The 19,461-nt window shown below is 44.2% G+C and overlaps 1 non-coding gene across 1 annotated transcript; it reads right to left on the minus strand.

The window, feature by feature from the left end:
• Positions 1 to 16,162: 16,162 nt before the first annotated feature.
• On the minus strand, positions 16,163 to 16,270 carry LOC130937351 (small nucleolar RNA R71). Its single transcript, XR_009068572.1, has one exon. It is a non-coding gene; the product is annotated as a small nucleolar RNA R71 (small nucleolar RNA).
• Between the last annotated feature and the right edge of the window lie 3,191 nt (positions 16,271 to 19,461).

The raw sequence follows: 19,461 nt of genomic DNA on the forward strand, positions 1-19,461 counted from the left end.
GAATAGAGAGTCTGAGAGGGATTATGAACTAGTAGCCCCGGATTCCGAGGAGAGAGTTTGCTTCCCGCCCTTAGATAGTTCCGAGAAGCTCTTCTTTTATGCTTATGATTGTTTTTTCTCTAAGCTGAGTGTCCGACTTCCTTTTACCGACCTGGAGTCCGAGGTGTTGTGGTCTTGTAACCTTGCCCCTACGCAGCTCCATCCAAATTCTTGGGCGTTTTTAAAGCTGTTTCAACTTTTGTGTCAGTTTTTGGGCGTCGCTCCCTCTATTTCTTTTTTTTCCTACTTGTTTGTGTTGACGAAGCCGGGGTCGGGTGGAGGTAAGGTGTCTTGGGTCTCTTTTAGGGCTAACCAGGGGAGGAAGTTTTGTACCCTTTATGATGAGTCCTTTCATGATTTCAAGAACTTTTATTTCAAGGTCCGGGCTACTGGAGACGTCCGACCTTTCTTTCTGGATGAGAGTGGGGAGCCTTCTTTTCCTCTTTGTTGGCAGGAGAATGTAGTGTCTGCTAAGTATACTTTTGAGAGTCTAGATGAGGTTGAGTAGGCTTTTGTTGGTGTGGTGAGCAGTTTATGGGGTCGGGCACCTCACTTGGATACGAAGAAAATGTTGGGAGATCCAAGCCTTCTCCGTTCCGAGTTAGGTAGTTTCCCGACCTCTCCGAGATTCTTCTTTTTTAGTATTTTGGTTTTGCTTGTTTTTGGTGGAATTTCTGTTGTGGTAATCCTTTTCTTTTATTTCTGCAGAGATGTCTTCTCAGGCGGATTCCATGAAGTTCCTTCGTCGGACGAAGAAGTCTGTGGCTGCTCGAAATATCGAGGCTGGGGAGGCTTCTGCCCGATCTTCTCCGCAGAAGACTACCGTGGGTGTTCAGACTCGGTCGAAGACTATTCCGACTCCCCAGTTCCGAGCTATAAGTCAAGACCCTCCGACCTCCGGGCCTGCTACCTCTTCTCCTCCCCCGTTCTCGGGTCCTCCTCCCAAGAAGCAGAAGACCTCTCAAGAGCTTGCGGGTTTTAACGATAAGGATTTCGATGCTCTTGGTTGGATTGAACAGCATATTCTCCCTCAGACTTTTATTTCTACTGATGACGTGTCTATGGAGCACCATTTTCAGTATATGGCGCGGAGTTGTGTTCGGATGGCCAGTCTTCATGCTGCTATTGCCCGGGAGTTCAAGAAATCCCCCATTGGTGCGACCAGCTCCCGACTTGAGAAGGCTCAGTCTGAGTTTGAGAGGATTAGTGAGCTGAAGGCTGCTAGGATTACTGAGCTGGAGGCCTCTTTGGAGAAAGAGAAAGCTAAAGCTACCGCGGCTGTGGCGGCAGCAAAAGCATCTGAGGAGATGGCGAAGGCGGCGACGGAGAATTATACTCGGGTATACGCCGAGCTTGTGGAGACAAAGGAGAAGTTGCAGTCTGCTCAGGATGATTTTTACGAGCTAGAAGGGCATGTGGCTAAGGGTATGGATGCTATGTATGAAAATTTGAAAGCTCAGGTCCGGGTTCTTGCTCCTGACCTGGATCTGAGTTTATTCAGTACGGATAACGTTGTTGTGGAGGGAAATATTGTTCCTGCTCCCAACGAGGATGAGGCTCTGGTGTCCGACCCCAAAGTTCCGGTGTCCGACCCCAAAGTTCCGGTTGTGAACCCGACTTTGTCTTTGGCCGAGGAGGAATCTGGTGTGGAGGTTTTGAACCGAGATGACGGTGCCGTCAATGCTGTCCCGATTTCAATGTTTCCTCCGCAGCCTTCTACCGATGTGGAGTCCGGGAAGGGTCTTGGTTCCCTGTAATCTTTTTATCTTTTGGTTGTTTGCCCGGCCTGTGGGCTCTTTTTTAGATGCTTTGAACACCTTTTTACTATTTAGCTACTTGTAGTAACTTTCTTTAGCTTTATTTTGCGGTGTTTGGTTTGCGTTTTGACTTTTAGCTCCGCATTATGCTTTTTAGTTGTTTTTGGGTAACAACCTTTTAGCTAGCGCTTTTTTCCTTTTGATTTCGTTTTTTTCGCTTGTACTTTTTAGTTGCCTTTGTATAGCAACTTTTTAGTAAGCGTTTTCGAAATCTTTGTTTTCTCTTTTTGATTTCGTTTTTTCGCTTGTACTTTTTAGTTGTTTTTGCATAGCAACTTTTTAGTAAGCGTTTTCGAAATCTTTGTTTTCTCTTTTTGATTTCGTTTTTTCGCTTGTACTTTTTAGTTGTTTTTGCATAGCAACTTTTTAGTAAGCGTTTTCGAAATCTTTGTTTTCGCCGTTTTAAGGCTTCTTTTTCGGATCTGGGCTTTTCTCGGGCCTCGGTTGGGTCGGTCGAGTACTTCCCTTTGTTGGGTCCGACCTTGTCGTTGGTCGGCCCTTTAAGTTTTTGTTTGGCTTTTTGAGCCTTTTTAGAGTTGCTTTATAACTTCTCACATTAATTTGAACCTCGTCGCTTTATCTTGCCGACCTTGTATGGTCTCTTGGCAATGATTTTTTGCGTTTTGTCGAGCATAAATTAATGCGCCTTGGCGGGGTACTTTTTCAGGATTTGTTTCATCACGAGGAAGAACAAAAGAAAATAGAAAAATTTGATTAGTTATTAAAAAGAAAGAATATTTACAGAGTGTTTACCCTTAACTAGGTCGGGTGCCTTACTTGACCGGGTGTCTCATTAAAAAACCCTTGTAGGGAAAAAGAGTACACCTCGGGTCGAATTTTTCTAGCTGTAGTACCGTCTTAGATTACAGGCGTGCCAGGCCCTGGGCAGCTCATTGCCTTCTAGGTCGGATATCTTGTAATAGCCTGTTCCTAAAACTTCCGTTACTTTGTAGGGTCCTTTCCAATTTGCAGCTAGCTTTCCTTCTCCCGACTTTTGTGTTCCGATGTCATTTCGGATTAGAATTAGGTCGTGAGTGGAGAAGCTTCGTTTTATTACCTTCTGATTATATCTGAGGGCCGTTCGCCGTTTTAAGGCTTCTTCTCGGATCCGGGCCCTTTCTCGGACCTCGGAGAGGAGGTCGAGTTCTTCCTTTTGTGCCTGCGGGTTACCTTCTTCGTTGTAGAAGATGACTCTGGGTGACCCTTCATCTATTTCGGTAGGAATCATTGCCTCCATCCCGTAAGCTAGTCGGAATGGCGATTCTCCCGTTGTAGAGTGTGGAGTTGTCCGATACGCCCATAATACCTGGGGGAGCTCCTCGGCCCATGCTCCTTTGGCCTCTTGGAGTCTTCGTTTTAACCCGGCCAAGATGACTTTATTTGCGGCCTCTGCTTGTCCGTTGGCTTGTGGGTGCTCCACTGAGGTGAATTGCTGTTTGATTTTTAGTTCGGCTACCAAGTTCTGAAAACTTGTGTCCGTGAACTGTGTTCCATTGTCTGTTGTAATGGAGTAGGGGACTCCGAACCTTGTGACAATGTTTTTGTATAGGAATTTGCGGCTTTTCTGAGCCGTAATGGTGGCTAAGGGTTCGGCTTCGATCCACTTTGTGAAGTAGTCGACCCCTACTATGAGGTATTTGACTTGCCCCGGTCCTTGGGGGAACGGGCCGAGTAGGTCAAGTCCCCATTTTGCGAAGGGCCATGGTGCGGTGACGCTGATAAGGTCTTCGGGTGGTGCTTTGTGAAAATTGGCGTGTTTTTGGCAGGGGGGCATATTTTCACAAACTCCGTTGCGTCTCTTTGCAAAGTTGGCCAGTAGAACCCGGCTCGGACTACTTTCTTGGATAATGCCCGAGCTCCAAGGTGGTTCCCACACATTCCTCCGTGGACTTCTTCGAGGACGCTCTTCGTTTCTGAGGTCGGGACGCACCTAAGGAGGGGATTTGCGAATCCTCTTCTGTATAATACGTCGTGAATTAGTGTATAATTCTGGGCGTCTTTCGCGAGTCTTTTAGCTTCTTTTCTTTCGGCGGGGAGAGTTCCCGACTTCAGGTAGTTGAGTATGGGGGTCATCCATCCTTGCTGTTGGTTGGATATATTTAGCGTTTCTTCCTCTCTTATCACGGAGGGAGATTGTAAGGTTTCCTGGAGGAGACTTCTGTTGTTACCTCCGGGCTTGGTGCTGGCGAGTTTTGAGAGGGCGTCTGCCCGGGCGTTTTGTTCCCGAGGTATGTGCTGGATCTGTATTTCTGAAAAGTGGCGTAATTGTGCCTGTGTTTGGTCCAGGTATTTTTTCAAAGTTAGATCTTTGGCCTGGTAGCTTCCATTTACTTGTGACGTGACGACCTGGGAGTCGCTGAAGATCGTGATTCTCTGGGCTCCGACCTCTTCGGCTAGCTTTAGACCTGCTAGTAGGGCGTCGTATTCGGCTTGGTTGTTCGAAGCCTGGAACTCGAATTTTAGGGATAGTTCTATCCGCGTTCCTTGGTCGCTTTCGAGTATAACCCCGGCTCCGCTTCCTGTTTTGTTTGAGGACCCGTCGACATACAGGTTCCATGAGAGTGGGGTTCCAGGGGTCTCAGTGTATTCTGCGATGAAGTCGGCTAGATACTGAGATTTTATGGCAGTCCGGGCTTCATAGTGGAGGTCGAACTCGGACAGTTCTACCGCCCATTGTAGTATTCGTCCTGCTAGGTCCGTTTTTTGCAGGATGTGTCTCATGGGTTGGTTTGTCCGGACTTTGATGGTGTGGGCTTGAAAGTAGGGACGGAGCCTCCGAGCTGTGAACACTAGGGCGTAGGCGAATTTTTCTATCTTCTGATAGTTTAATTCGGCCCCTTGTAGTGCCTTGCTTACAAAGTATATAGGGTGTTGTCCTTGATCATTTTCGCGTATTAACGCCGAGGCGACTGCTCGATTTCCAACCGAGAGGTATAGTACGAGTTCTTCTCCTTTTAAAGGTCGGGTTAGGATTGGTGGCTGCCCGAGGAATTCCTTGAATTCTTGGAAGGCCTTTTCGCACTCCGGGGTCCATGAGAAGGGTTTCCCTTTCTTTAGGAGCGAGTAGAGAGGTAGTGATTTTATCGCTGATCCTGCCAAGAATCTTGATAGGGCGGCTAGCCTTCCATTCAGTTGTTGTACTTCTTTGACACACGTCGGGCTCTTCATATTGAGTATTGCTTGGCATTTGTCCGGGTTCGCTTCGATGCCCCTTTGAGTCAGCATGAAGCCTAAGAACTTTCCGGCTTCTGCGGCGAAGGTGCACTTTGTCGGGTTAAGTCTCATGTTGTGTTTTCTGAGGGTGCCGAAGACGCTGGCGAGGTCGGTCAGCAAGTTTCTGTCTTCTTGTGTCTTTACCAGCATGTCGTCGACGTACACCTCTAGCTGTAGTCCGATGTGCTCTGAGAACACTTTGTTCATTAGCCTCTGGTAGGTTGCCCCTGCGTTCTTCAGCCCGAAGGGCATTACTACGTAGCAGTAGTTTGCCCTTGGGGTTATGAACGAGGTCTTTTCTTGGTCGGGTCCGTACATCGGGATTTGATTGTATCCCGAGTATGCGTCCATGAAGGAGAGATATCTGTAGCCTGAGGCTGCGTCTACTAAGGCGTCGATGTTTGGTAGTGGATATGGGTCTTTGGGGCAGGCTTTGTTGAGGTCTGTGTAATCGACACACATCCTCCATTTTCCGTTGGGCTTTTTTACCAAGACCACGTTTGCAAGCCATAGGGGGTATTTTACTTCCCTAATAAACCCTGCATCTAGTAGTGCTTGTACTTGTTCTTCTATCGCTTGCATGCGCTCGGGTCCGAGCTTCTGGCGTCTTTGTTGGACAGGTCGGGATCCCGGGTAAACTGATAGTTTATGGCACATCAGGTCGGGGCTTATGCCTGGCATGTCGGAGGCTTTCCAGGCGAAGAGGTCGGAATTCTCCTTTAAGAGGGTTATGAGTTCCTTTTTAGGTCCGCTTTGAGGTTTGCTCCTACGTTTGTTACTTTTTCGGGTGTGTTCCCAATCTGGACTTTTTCGGTTTCTCCCTCTGGTTGTGGCCGAAGATCTTCTCGGGCTTGAACTCGTCCGAGTTCTATTGTGTTGATCTCTTTCCTTTTTAGGCTCAGGCTTTCGTTGTAGCATCGCCGCGCTAGTTTTTGGTCGCCTTTTAGGGTAGCGATTCCTTTTGCGGTAGGGAACTTCATACAGAGGTGTGGGGTTGAGACTATAGCTGCCAGCCTGTTTAGGGTTGGTCGCCCAATGAGGGCGTTGTACGCCGAAGTGACGTCGACTATAATGTAGTCGATGCTTAATGTTTTAGATTGCTCGCCTCTTCCAAAGGTAGTGTGTAGCGGGATGTATCCTAAGGGATGGATCGGGGTATCCCCTAGCCCGAATAGGTCGGTGGGATAGGCCTTTAGTTCTTTTTCTTCAAGTCCGAGCTTGTCGAATGCCGTTTTGAACAGGATATCTGCTGAGCTTCCCTGGTCAATCAGGGTTTGATGTAAGTTGGCGTTTGCTAGGATAATGGTGACTACCATTGGATCGTCGTGTCCGGGGATTATCCCTTGAGCATCTTCTCGGGTAAATGAGATAGTAGGTAACTCGGGCAGGGGGCTGTCTTCTCGGACATGATAGACTTCTTTGAGGTGTCTTTTTCGTGAGGATCTGGATGTTCCTCTGCCTGCAAAACCTCCATTTATCATGTGAATGTGTCTTTCAGGGGTTCGCAGGGTTTGTTCGGCCCGACCTTCGTTATCTCCCCGCCTTCTCTTCCTGGTCTCTTCTCCTTTCTCTGCTATGTATCTGTCGAGTTTTCCTTCTCTGGCCAGCTTTTCTATAACATTTTTTAGGTCGTAGCAGTCGTTGGTAGAATGACCGTAGAGCTTGTGATATTCACAGTATTCGGACTGATCTCTTCCCGCTCTCTTGTGTTTTAGCGGTCGGGGTGGTGGGATCTTTTCGGTGTGGCATACTTCTCTGTAGACGTCTACCAGGGAGACTCGGAGGGGGGTGTAGTTGTGGTACTTCCGTGGCTTGTCCGAGTTGGGGTCTTCTTTTTTCTTCTGTTCCCGATCCCGATCTCGGGGTGGGTAGGTTGATTCCTTCCTAGAAGAGTCTCTTAGTTGGGAGGTTTCCTCCATGTTGATATATTTCTCTGCTCGCTCCTGCACCTCGTATAGGGAGGTCGGGTAGCGTTTGGATAGGGATTGGCTAAACGGTCCCTCTTTTAGGCCGTTTGCTAGTCCCATGATGGCTGCTTCAGTGGGCAAGTGTTGTATGTCCAGGCAAGCTTTGTTGAATCGCTCCATGTATTCTCGGAGAGTTTCTTGGTTACCTTGCTTGATCCCGAGTAGACTGGGGGCATGTTTTGCCTTGTCCTTTTGAATAGAGAACCTTGTTAGGAATTTTTTGGTTAGGTCTTCGAAGCTGGTGATTGATCTTGGTGGCAGGTTGTCGAACCACTTCATGGCCGACTTGGTGAGAGTGGTGGGGAAGGCTTTGCACCGAATCGCGTCAGAGGCGTCGACTAGGTACATTCTGCTTCTGAAGTTGCTGAGGTGGTGACTTGGATCGGTGGTGCCGTCGTAGAGGTCCATGTCGGGTGGTTGGAAGTTTCGCGGCACCTTCTCCTTCATGATCTCTCGTGTGAAGGGATCATGGTTGCCTTCGGAGGTGGTGCCGCGCTCTGTCCGGTCTTTCAGGTTGGCCTCTATTTTCCGTAATTTTTCTTCTAATTCTCTGCGCTTGCGAGCCTCCCTTTTCAGGTCTTGTTCAGTTTCTTTCTGCTTCTTTATGTCCTCTTCGAGTTGTTTCAGTCGGTCTTGTTGTGCCCGGACTGTTTCTAGAATCTCCGAGTTCTTCTCTTTTTCGGAATTTTGTGGATCTTTGTTTGGGAGTGACGTCTTTGGGCGATTCTGTTTGTTTCTCCCTGGAGTGCGTGGTGATAGAGGGCTGTCCGGTCGTTCTCCGGTGTCAATTTCGTCCTCTTGTTCAGATGCGGTGTGGTCATTGTTGAGAGGGTCGTCCGCCATGATAGAGGGATGACTTCCAGGTTCCCCGGCAACGGCGCCAATGTTCCGGGGGTTACCTGAAACGTGCAGCTCGGTCGTCTGGAGAGGCCCGAGGTGGGGGTCAGGGACCCGAGCTTGATATGTAGAGTGGTTGGTGGTTGTACCTGCAATGACACTCCGATGCTTAAGTTAGCATGGGTCCAAGCAGATATGTGTAGAATGTGGAATGTGTGTCATACCTGGGTGCTCCAGTGTATTTATAGTAGTTGGCCGTGATCTTCCCTGGATAAGATATTCTTATCTTATCTTATCTTTCGGGAGTTTTATCCCTATCTTTGTGGAACCGCCTTTGCTAGGCCTTTTCGGCCTTTAGGTTTTGGGCTGCGTTCCTTTTGATGGGCCTTCCTTGCTTTGTTGTCCGAGGTCCGACCTCTAGGCGTGGGCCTTTAGGACGAGGTCGGACTTTTCATAGAATTGCCGAGTTGGAGGAGCCCGGTCAGGGTATGAACAAATACCAAACTTATTATGCACTATAGGCTGCATGTAAAGGAGTCTTATATTGGTTGTCAAAATTGATTTGAAAATCCATGAAATTTGCCTTATTACTACTATTAGAAATTAAAGGAAGAGGGCATAGAACATGGGCTGCCTCCCATGAAGCGCTTCTTTAGCGTCATTAGCTTGACGTTTGGTCCTTGTCAAGGTGGCTGATAGTGTTTGAAATCTTCTCCCCTTGCAGTGAACCTATGTCCATTAGCCTTGTTGATAAGCTCCATATGCTCTAGGGACAAGATTTTGTTGATGGTGTATACTTGAGGTAGCTGAGATGGGATGGTAGGAAGATGAGGTGGGATGATTGAATAGTGAGCAGAGATCACTTTATCTCTTGGAGAAAAATCCTCTGTAGGGATCTTCTTGTTTCTCCATCTTCTGGGTACTTTCCTCCTTGTTTCTCTTGATGATGTCTTGCTTTCTATAGATTCTTTCTTTAAGGGATCCTTGTTGCTAGCTTTGCATGACTCTGGTGGGCTTAGCTCCCTTTGAGTTACCTCTGAATGTGGTTCTTACTGAATATATGGCTTTCCAGCCAATGGGATTTTCAATTGTGTTATTTGTGCTTCACTGCTTGTTTCTTACATCAATGCTTCATTATGCTCTTCTCTTGATTCTTTGTTTTCTTGACTTGCTTCCTGCAATAATTTGAAGACATTGAAAGTGAGTTGTTCATCATGTATCCTTAAGATTAGCTCTCCTCGTTCCACATCTATAAGTGCCCTAGTAGTGGCTAAGAATGACCTCCCTAAGATGATTGGATGGAGATGACTTTCTTCCATCTCTAGGATAACAAAGTCTGTGGGGAGATAGTAGTTCCCAACCTTCACCATCACATTTTTAACTACTCTTATTGCCTATTTTTGAGTTTTGTCAGCCAATCTGATAATTACATCAATAGGAGTTAGTTCATTGATTTGGAGCTTCTTCATGAGGGAGAGGGGCATTAAGTTGATGCTTGCTCCCAAGTCACAAAGCCCTTTGTCAATTTTTGTTTTGCCTATAGCACAAGGGATGTGGAAGCTCCCTGGGTCTTTTCTTTTTATAGGTAACTGTGGTTGAATGAGAGCACTGCACTCCTTGTTCATCAATATTGTTTGCCCACCTTTCAATGAACTCTTCCGGGTCAGCAGCTCTTTTATGTACTTAATGTATGAGGGCATCTGTTGGAGAGCTTTAATGAATGGTATGTTTATATAAAGAGATGCAAATATATCAAGGAACCTTCAGTATATTATTCTTGCTTCACCACCTTTTAGTCTTTAAGGAAAAGGTGCATATGGGTTCAGACCCTCTTCTTTTAGCTTCTCCTTCTGTGGAGGGTTGGGTTCCTGATTTCTCTTCTCATGCTTATCTTCTGGACTGTCTTGAAGATGTTTTACTTGTGTGGCTGCTTCCCCCACACTCACTTCATCACTAGTGGTGATCACCTTGCACTCTTCCCATCTTACTTTCTTAGCTTCTCCTCTGGGGTTCTTCTCTGTGTCACTTGGGAAGCTGTCAGTGGACTTAGGAATTTGCTGGGATAGATACCCTACTTGGGATTCCAACCTTTTGATGGTATCTCATTGGTTCTTGATGTTGGTTCGCACCTCATCCTTGAATGCTTTGTTGTCCTGGACTTCCTTGCATAAACCTTCAAGTAAGGTTTCAATTCTAGAGAGTCTATCCTAAGAGTATGATGGTGGGTTTGGATTATAAGAGTGAGGGTGATCATGCTGGTTTTGATATGAGTGTTGAGGAGTGTGGTTAGGTGGTTGTTGATATGATCTTTGTGATGAATGTTAGTGGACAACATGGTTGTTAGGATTGTGATTTTGACGTCTCTGATCTGGCCTTGGTCTTGTTGGTTTCCCCACCCAAAGTTAGGGTGGTTCTTCTATCCTGGATTGTAAGTTTTAGAGTATGGATCATAATTTTGCCTTGGTGAATTACCAACATAGTTGGCTTGCTCCCATTAACCTCCTTCCTCTGTGTTTACTCCTTCTTGGGTTGATGATTGTGTGGTGACTGCTGCAACTTGGTTCTTTGCCATTTGCTTTGTAAGGTCAGCTAGTTGCTTGGCAATCATCTTGTTCTGAGCTAGTAGTGCATCAACATGGTTCAGTTCTATTACACCTCGAGTATTGCTCCTCTCAGAAGCATGGAAGTAGCCATTCTCAGCTACAGTCTCAATGACATCTATGGCTTCTGATGAGCGGATAATTTGTACGCTTTTTGGCATTGTTTTTAGTATGTTTTTAGTATGATCTAGTTAGTTTTTAGTATATTTTTATTAGTTTTTAGTTAAAATTCACTTTTCTGGACTTTACTATGAGTTTGTGTATTTTTCTGTGATTTCAGGTATTTTCTGGCTGAAATTGAGGGACCTGAGCAAAGATCTGATTCAGAGACTGAAAAGGACTGCAGATGTTGTTGGATTCTGACCTCCCTGCACTCGAAGTAGATTTTCTGGAGCTACAGAAGCCCAATTGGCGCGCCCTCAACGGCGTTGGAAAGTAGACATCCTGGGCTTTCGAGCAATATATGATAGTCCATACTTTGCTCAAGATTTGATGGCCCAAATCGGCGTTCAAAGTCACCCTCAGAAATTCCAGCGTTAAACGCCGGAACTGGCACCTAAATGGGAGTTAAACGCCCAAACTGGCATAAAAGCTGGCGTTTAACTCCAAGAAGAGTCTCTACACGAAATTGCTTCATTGCTCAGCCCAAGCACACACCAAGTGGGCCCGGAAGTGGATTTTTATGTCATTTACTCATCTCTGTACACCCTAGGTTACTAGTTTTCTATAAGTAGGACCTTTTACTATTGTATTGAGATATCGGGGTAGCTATCTTCATTTTATGCTATCTTAGATCATTGGGAGGCTGGCCATTCGGCCATGCCTAGACCTTGTTCTTATGTATTTTCAATGGTGGAGTTTCTACACACCATAGATTAAGGAGTGGAGCTCTGCTGTACCTCGAGTATTAATGCAATTACTATTGTTCTTCTATTCAATTCCGCTTGTTCTTGTTCTAAGATATTCATTTGCACCCAAGAACATGATGAATGTGATGATTATGTGACACTCATCATCATTCTCACCTATGAATGAGTGCCTGACAACCACTTCTGTTCTACAAGCAAACAAGGCTCTAATGTTTATCTCTTGGGTTCTTTAACCGGAATCTTCGTGGTATAGGCAAGAACTGATGGCGGCATTCAAGAGAATCCGGAAGGTCTAACCTTGTCTGTGGTATTCTGAGTAGGATTCAATGATTGAATGACTGTGACGTGCTTCAAACTCCTGAGGGCGGGGCGTTAGTGACAGACGCAAAAGAATCAATGGATTCTATTCCGGCCTGATCGAGAACCGACAGATGGATAGCCGTGCCGTGACAGGGTGCGTTGAACATTTTCACTGAGAGGATGGGAGGTAGCCACTGACAACGGTGAAACCCTTGCATAAGCTTGCCATGGAAAGGAGTAAGAAGGGTTGGATGAAGACAGTAGGAAAGCAGAGAGACGGAAGGGAAGGCATCTTCATACGCTTATCTGAAGTTCCTACCAATGAATTACATAAGTACCTCTATCTTTATCTTTATGCTTTGTTCGTATATCACTATACCCATTTGAGTCTGCCTGACTAAGATTTACAAGGTGACCATAGCTTGCTTCATACCAACAATCTCCGTGGGATCGACCCTTACTCGCGTAAGGTTTATTACTTGGACAACCCAGTGCACTTGCTGGTTAGTTGTGCAAAGTTGTGTTTATGCCATGGTATTGAGCACCAAGTTTTTGGGGCCATTACTAGGGATTATTTGAGTTGTGAAAAGTAGTGATCACAATTTCGCACACCAAGTTTTTGGCGCCGTTGCCGGGGATTGTTTTGTGTATGGACAACTGACGGTTCATCTTGTTGCTTAGATTAGGTATTTTTCTTCAGAGTTCTTAAGAATGAATTCTAGTGTTTCAAGGTGATGTTTTTATCATCACCAAAGCTGATTGATCTTCATCAATTTAGCTCTTGAATGCAATGTCCTGCTGAAGCTTGGCTAGCCATGTCTAATTCCTTTAGACTAAAGCTTTAGACTAACATTGCATGATTCCTGGAATTCTCATTAAGAATTTTGATACCTTTGTTTTTCTTTTCCATATAATTTTCGAAAAATCCAAAAAAAAAAATTTATAAAATCATAAAAACCAAAAATATTTTATGTTTCTTGTTTGGGTCTAGAGTCTCATCTTAAGTTTGGTGTCAATTGCATGCATTCATTCATGTGTCTTAAGGATCCTTAAGATGTTATTGATGATTTCTTACTCTAATCTTTAAATTCTCTTGACTTGAGTGTTTATGTGTCTCATATGCATTCTCATTAGCGTCAGTAGTACGCAAACTGCTAAGTTTGGTGTCTTGCATGCATTGTTATTTAGTTGCATTTTGATTATTATTATTGAAAATCCAAAAATATTTTTTTAATTTGTGTCTTCTCAAGTCAATAATACAGAGAATTGAAGATTCAGAACATACAGTAGAGGAATTACACAGAAAAAGCTGGGCATTCAAAACGCCCAGTGAAGAAGGACAGACTGGCGTTTAAACGCCAGCCAGGATGCCTGGTTGGGCGTTTAACGCCCAAAAAGGTAGTGCATTGGGCGTTAAACGCCAGAATGTGCACCATTCTGGGCGTTTAACGCCAGGATGGCACAAGGGGGAGGATTTTGTTTTCAAATCAATTTTTTTCAAGTTTTCAAAGTTTTTCAAAATCAAATCTTTTTCAAATCATATCTTTTCAATCAAATGTTTTCAAAATCAATTTCTTTCCTTTTTCAAAGATACTTGCTAACAATTAATGATTTGATTGAACATTTCAAGTATGTTGCCTTTTCTGTTGAGAAAGGTTTAATGTTTGAATCATATCTTTTCTTGTCAGACAAGTCATTAATTTTTTTTTAAAATCAAATCTTTTTAAAATTGTTTTCAAATCATATTTTCCAAATCATATATTTTTTTTAAAACCAATCATATCTTCTTAACCTCATCTTTTTCAAAATAGTTTTCAATCAAATCTTTTTGACTTCTAATTTCAAAGTCTTTTTCAAAAAAATCACTTGAATTCTTTCCCACTCTTATTTTCGAAAATTAATTAATGTTTTTCAAAATGTTTTCAATTTCTTTTACTTAATTTTCGAAAATTACCTTCCCTCCTCTCACATCCTTCTATTTATGGACTAACACTATTCCTCAATGCACAATTCGAACTCCATCTTCCTTGATAAGTTCAAATTTTCTACCTCTGTCTTCTATTTTTCTTTTCTTCTGACACCTCAAGGAATCTCTATACTGTGACATAGAGGACTCCATATTTTCTTGTTCTCTTCTCTTTCATATGAGCAGGAGCAGAGACAAAGGCATTCTTGTTGAAGCTGACCCTGAACCTGAAAGGACCTTGAAGCGAAAGCTAAGAGAAGCTAAGGCATAACTCTCTGTAGAGGACCTAACAGAAATCTTCAAAGAAGAAGACATGGCAGCCGAAAACAACAACAATGCAAACAATGCAAGGAAGGTTGATAGACGAAATTGTGATCATGCTTGTATCATTTGTGATCTATATTCTAATTATTTTGAGATGAAGGCTTCTAAGGGGCAGCAGCTGAATTCACAACTCCGTTCAACTAACCAGCAAGTGTACTGGGTCGTCCAAGTAATACCTTACGTGAGTAAGGGTCGAATCCACAGAGATTGTTGGTATGAAGCAAGCTATGGTCACCTTGTAAATCTCAGTTAGGGAGATTAAAGGGTAATTGTGATTATTGGAATAAATTATAAAATAAAAAGAAAATACATAATAAAAGGGATAGAATACTTATGCAGATTCATTGGTGAGAATTTCAGATAAGTGGATGGAGATGCTGTATGGCTCAAGGACGCCTGCTTTCCCACTGCTTCTACTCAATCCTTCTTACTCCTTTCCATGGCAAGCTGTGTATAGGGGTTCACCATCAGCGGTGGCTACTTTCAATCCTCTCGGGAAAATATCCTATGCGGCTGTCACTCGCACAGCTAATCAGTCTAGAGGCATCACCCATGGTTGATGGCTACATCCCATCCTCGCAGTGAAAACTAATGCTCACGCACTCTGTCACAGTACGGCTAATCACTGGTTGGTTCCCGCGCCTACTGGAATAGAATCCCTTGATTCTTTTGCGTCTGTCACTAACGCCCAGCACTTGCAAGTTTGAAGCACGTCACAGTCATTCATTAACGGAATCCTACTCGGAATACCACAGACAAGGTTAGACTTTCCGGATTCCCAGGATCCTACTCGGAATACCACAGACAAGGTGAGACTTTCCGGATCCTCATAAATGCCGCCATCTATCTAGCTTATACCACGAAGATTCTGTTGGGGAATCTAAGAGATACGCATTCAAGCCTTGTTGCATGTAGAACGGAAGTGGTTGTCAATCACGCGCGTTCATAAGTGAGAATAATAATGAGGGTTATCTGACTCATCACATTCATCATGTTCTTGGGTACGAATGAATATCTTGGAATAAGAATAAGAGAGATTTGAATAAAATAAAATAGAATTGCATTAATACTTGAGGTACAGCAGAGCTCCACACCCTTAATCTATGGTGTGCAGAAACTCCACCGTTGAAAATACATAAGCAAAGGGTTCAGGCATGGCCGAATGGCCAGCCCCCCAAAATGTGATCAATGATCTCCTAAGATGAAGAATAAAATAAAACTGAGACCAGAGATGTCTAATACAATAGATAAATGTCCTATATATACTAGACTAGCTCCTAGGGTTTACATGAGTAAGTAATTGATGCATAAATTCACTTCCGGGGCCCACTTGGTGTGTGCTTGGGCTGAGCTTGATCAATCCATGAGCTGAGGCATTTCTTGGAGTTGAACTTCGAGTTATGACGTGTTTTGGGCGTTCAACTCCGGATCATGACGTTTTTCTGGCGTTTAACTCCAGACAGCAGCATGTACTTGGCGTTCAACGCCAAGTTACGTCGTCATTCTTCGAATAAAGTATGGACTATTATATATTGCTGGAAAGCCCTGGATGTCTACTTTCCAACGCCGTTGAGAGCGCGCCATTTGGAGTTCTGTAGCTCCAGAAAATCCATTTCGAGTGTAGGGAGGTCAGAATCCAACAGCATCAGCAGTCCTTTTGTCAGCCTTTTTCAGAGTTTTGCTCAAATCCCTCAATTTCAGTCAGAATTTACCTGAAATCATAGAAAAACACACAAACTCATAGTAAAGTCCAGAAATGTGAATTTAACATAAAAACTAAGGAAAACATCCCTAAAAGTAGCTTGAACTTACTAAAAACTACCTAAAAACAATGCCAAAAAGCGTATAAATTATCCGCTCATCAAAGGTGCTGGGTGACTTTACTGCACCTACTCCCGACTTCTATGGGAGAAGCATCTCTATCCCTGTCATTGGAGCAAACAACTTTGAGCTTAAGCCTCAATTAGTTTCTCTAATGCAACAGAATTGCAAGTTCCATGGACTTCCATTGGAAGATCCTCATCAGTTTTTAGCTGAATTCTTGCAAATCTGTGACACTATCAAGACTAATGGGGTTGACCCTGAGGTCTACAGACTTATCCTATTCCCTTTTGCTGTAAGAGACAGAGCTAGGACATGGTTGGATTCACAACCTAAAGAAAGCCTGGACTCATGGGAAAAGCTAGTCAATGCCTTCTTGGCAAAGTTCTTTCCACCTCAAAAATTGAGTAAGCTTAGAGTGGAAGTCCAAACCTTCAGACAGAAGGATGGAGAATCCCTCTATGAAGCTTGGGAAAGATACAAACAATTGATCAGAAAATGTCCTTCTGACATGCTTTCTGAATGGAGCATCATAGGTATTTTCTATGATGGTCTCTCTGAACTATCCAAGATGTCTTTGGATAGCTCTGCTGGAGGATCTCTTCATCTGAAGAAGACGCCTGCAGAAGCTCAAGAGCTAATTGAAATGGTTGCAAATAACCAATTCATTTACACTTCTGAAAGGAATCCTGTGAACAATGGGACAAATCAGAAGAAAGGAGTTCTTGAGATTGATACTCTGAATGCCATATTGGCTCAGAATAAAATATTGACTCAACAAGTCAATTTGATTTCTCAAAGTCTGTCTGGAATGCAAAATGCACCAAGCAGTACTAAGGATGCTTCATCTGAAGAGGAAGCATATGATCCTGAGAACCCTTCAATGGAAGAGGTGAGTTACCTAGGAGAACCCTATGGAAACACCTATAATTCTTCATGGAGAAATCATCCAAATTTCTCATGGAAGAATCAAGAGAGACCTCAACAAGGTTTCAATAACAATAATGGTGGAAGAAACAGGTTTAGCAATGGCAAGCCTTTTCTATCATCTTCTCAGCAACAGACAGAGAGTTCTAAGCAGAACACCTCTGACTTAGCAACCATGGTCTCTGATCGAATCAAAACCACTCAAAGTTTCATGACTAAAACAAGGTCCTCCATTAGGAATTTGGAGGCACAAGTGGGACAGCTGAGCAAGAAAGTTACTGAACTCCCTCCTAGTACTCTCCCAAGCAACACAGAAGAAAATCCAAAAGGAGAGTGCAAGGCCATCAACATGGCCGAATTTGGAGAGGAAGGAGAGGAAGTGAACGCCACTGAGGAAGACCTCAGTGGGCATGCACTGACCTCCACTGAGTTCCCCAATGAGGAACCATGGGAATCTGAGGCTCAAATTGAGACCATAGAGATTCCATTGGACCTACTTCTGCCTTTCATGAGCTCTGATGAGTATTCTTCCTCTGAAGAGGATGAGTATGTCACTGAAGAGCAAGTTGCTAAATACCTTGGAGCAATCATGAAGCTAAATGACAAGTTATTTGGAAATGAGACTTGGGAGGATGAACCCCCTTTGCTCACCAAAGAACTGGATGACTTGTCTAGGCAGAAATTACCTCAAAAGAGACAAGACCCTGGGAAATTTTCACTACCTTGTACCATAGGCACCATGACCTTCAAGAAGGCTCTGTGTGACTTAGGGTCAAGTGTAAACCTCATGCCTCTCTCTGTAATGGAGAAGCTAGGGATCTTTGAGGTATAAGCTGCAAGAATCTCACTAGAGATGGCAGACAACTCAAGAAAACAAGCCTATGGACTTGTAGAGGATGTTCTGGTAAAGGTTGAAGACCATTACATCCCTACTAATTTCATAGTCCTAGAGACTGGGAAGTGCATGGATGAATCCATCATCCTTGGCAGACCCTTCCTAGCCACAGCAAAGGCTGTGATTGATGTTGATAGAGGAGAGTTGATCATTCAAGTGAATGAAGAAGCCTTGGTGTTTAAAGCTCAAGGATATCCATCTGTCATCATGGAGAGGAAGCATGAAGAGCTTCTCTCAAATCAGAGTCAAACAGAGCCCCCACAGTCAAACTCTAAGTTTGGTGTTGGGAGGCCACAACCAAACTCTAAGTTTGGTGTTGAACCCCCACATTCAAACTCTAAGTTTGGTGTTGGGCGGATTCCACATTACTCTGATCATTTGTGAGGCTCCATGAGAGCCATCTGTCAAGCTACTGACATTAAAGAAGCGCTTGTTGGGAGGCAACCCAATGTTATATTTTATCTATTTTATTTTGTTATTTTATGTTTTTGTAGGTTGATGATCATAAGAAATCACAAAATCAATTGAAAAAACAAAAACAGAATGAAAAACAGGAAGAAAAACAGCACACCCTGGAGGAAGAACTTACTGGCGTTTAAACACCAGTAAGGCTAGCAGGTGGGCGTTTAACGCCCAATCTGGCACCATTCTGGGCGTTTAACGCCAGAAAGGGGCACCAGACTGGCGTTAAACGCCAGAAAAGGGCAAGAACCTGGCGTTAAACGCCAGAAATGGGCACCAGCCCGGCGTTTAACGCCAGAATTGGCTCAAAACGTGATTTTGCATGCCATTTGGTGCAGGGATGACTTTTCCTTGACACCACAGGATCTGTGGACCCCACAGGATCCCCACCAACCCCACCACTCTCTCTCTTCTTCACCCATTCACCAATCACCTCAACACCTCTTCCCCAAAAACCCTTCACCTATCAAATCTCATCTTCCTCTTTACCACTCACATCCATCCTTCATAAAACCCCACCTACCTCACCATTCAAATTCAAACCACTTTCCCTCCCAAACCCACCCTCACTTGACCGAACCTTACCCTTCCCCCTCCCCTATATATACCCTTCTTCACCCCTTCATTTTCACACAACCTAAACACCACTTCTCCCCCTCTTTGGCCGAACACAAAAGCCATTCCCTTCTTCCTCATTTCTTCTTCTTCTACTCTCTTCTTTCTTCTTTTGCTCGAGAACGAGCAAACCTCTTAAGTTTGGTGTGGTAAAAGCGTTGCTTTTTCGTTTTTCCATAACCATTTATGGCATCCAAGGCCGGAGAAACCTCTAGAAAGAGGAAAGGGAAGGCAAAAGCTTCTACCTCCGAGTCATGGGAGATGGAGAGATTCATCTCAAGGGTGCATCAAGACCACTTCTATGAAGTTGTGGCCTTGAAGAAGGTGATCCCCGAGGTCCCTTTTTCACTCAAAAAGAGTGAATATCCGGAGATCCGACATGAGATCCGAAGAAGAGGTTGGGAAGTCCTTACCAACCCCATTCAACAAGTCAGAATCTTGATGGTTCAAGAGTTCTATGCCAATGCATGGATCACCAAGAACCATGATCAAAGTGTGAACCCGAATCCAAAGAATTATCTTACTATGGTTCGGGAAAAATACTTGGATTTTAGTCCGGAAAGTGTAAGGTTGGCATTCAATTTGCCCATGATGCAAGGAGATGAACACCCTTACACTAGAAGGGTCAACTTTGATCAAAGGTTGGACCAAGTCCTCACAGTCATATGTGAAGAGGGCGCCCAATGGAAGAGAGATTCAAGAGGGAAGCCGGTTCAATTGAGAAGGCATGACCTCAAACCTGTGGCTAGAGGATGGTTGGAGTTTATCCAACGCTCAATCATTCCCACTAGCAACCGGTCCGAAGTTAC

Source organism: Arachis stenosperma, chromosome 6 (assembly GCF_014773155.1).
Source record: "Arachis stenosperma cultivar V10309 chromosome 6, arast.V10309.gnm1.PFL2, whole genome shotgun sequence".
NCBI lineage: Eukaryota > Viridiplantae > Streptophyta > Magnoliopsida > Fabales > Fabaceae > Arachis > Arachis stenosperma.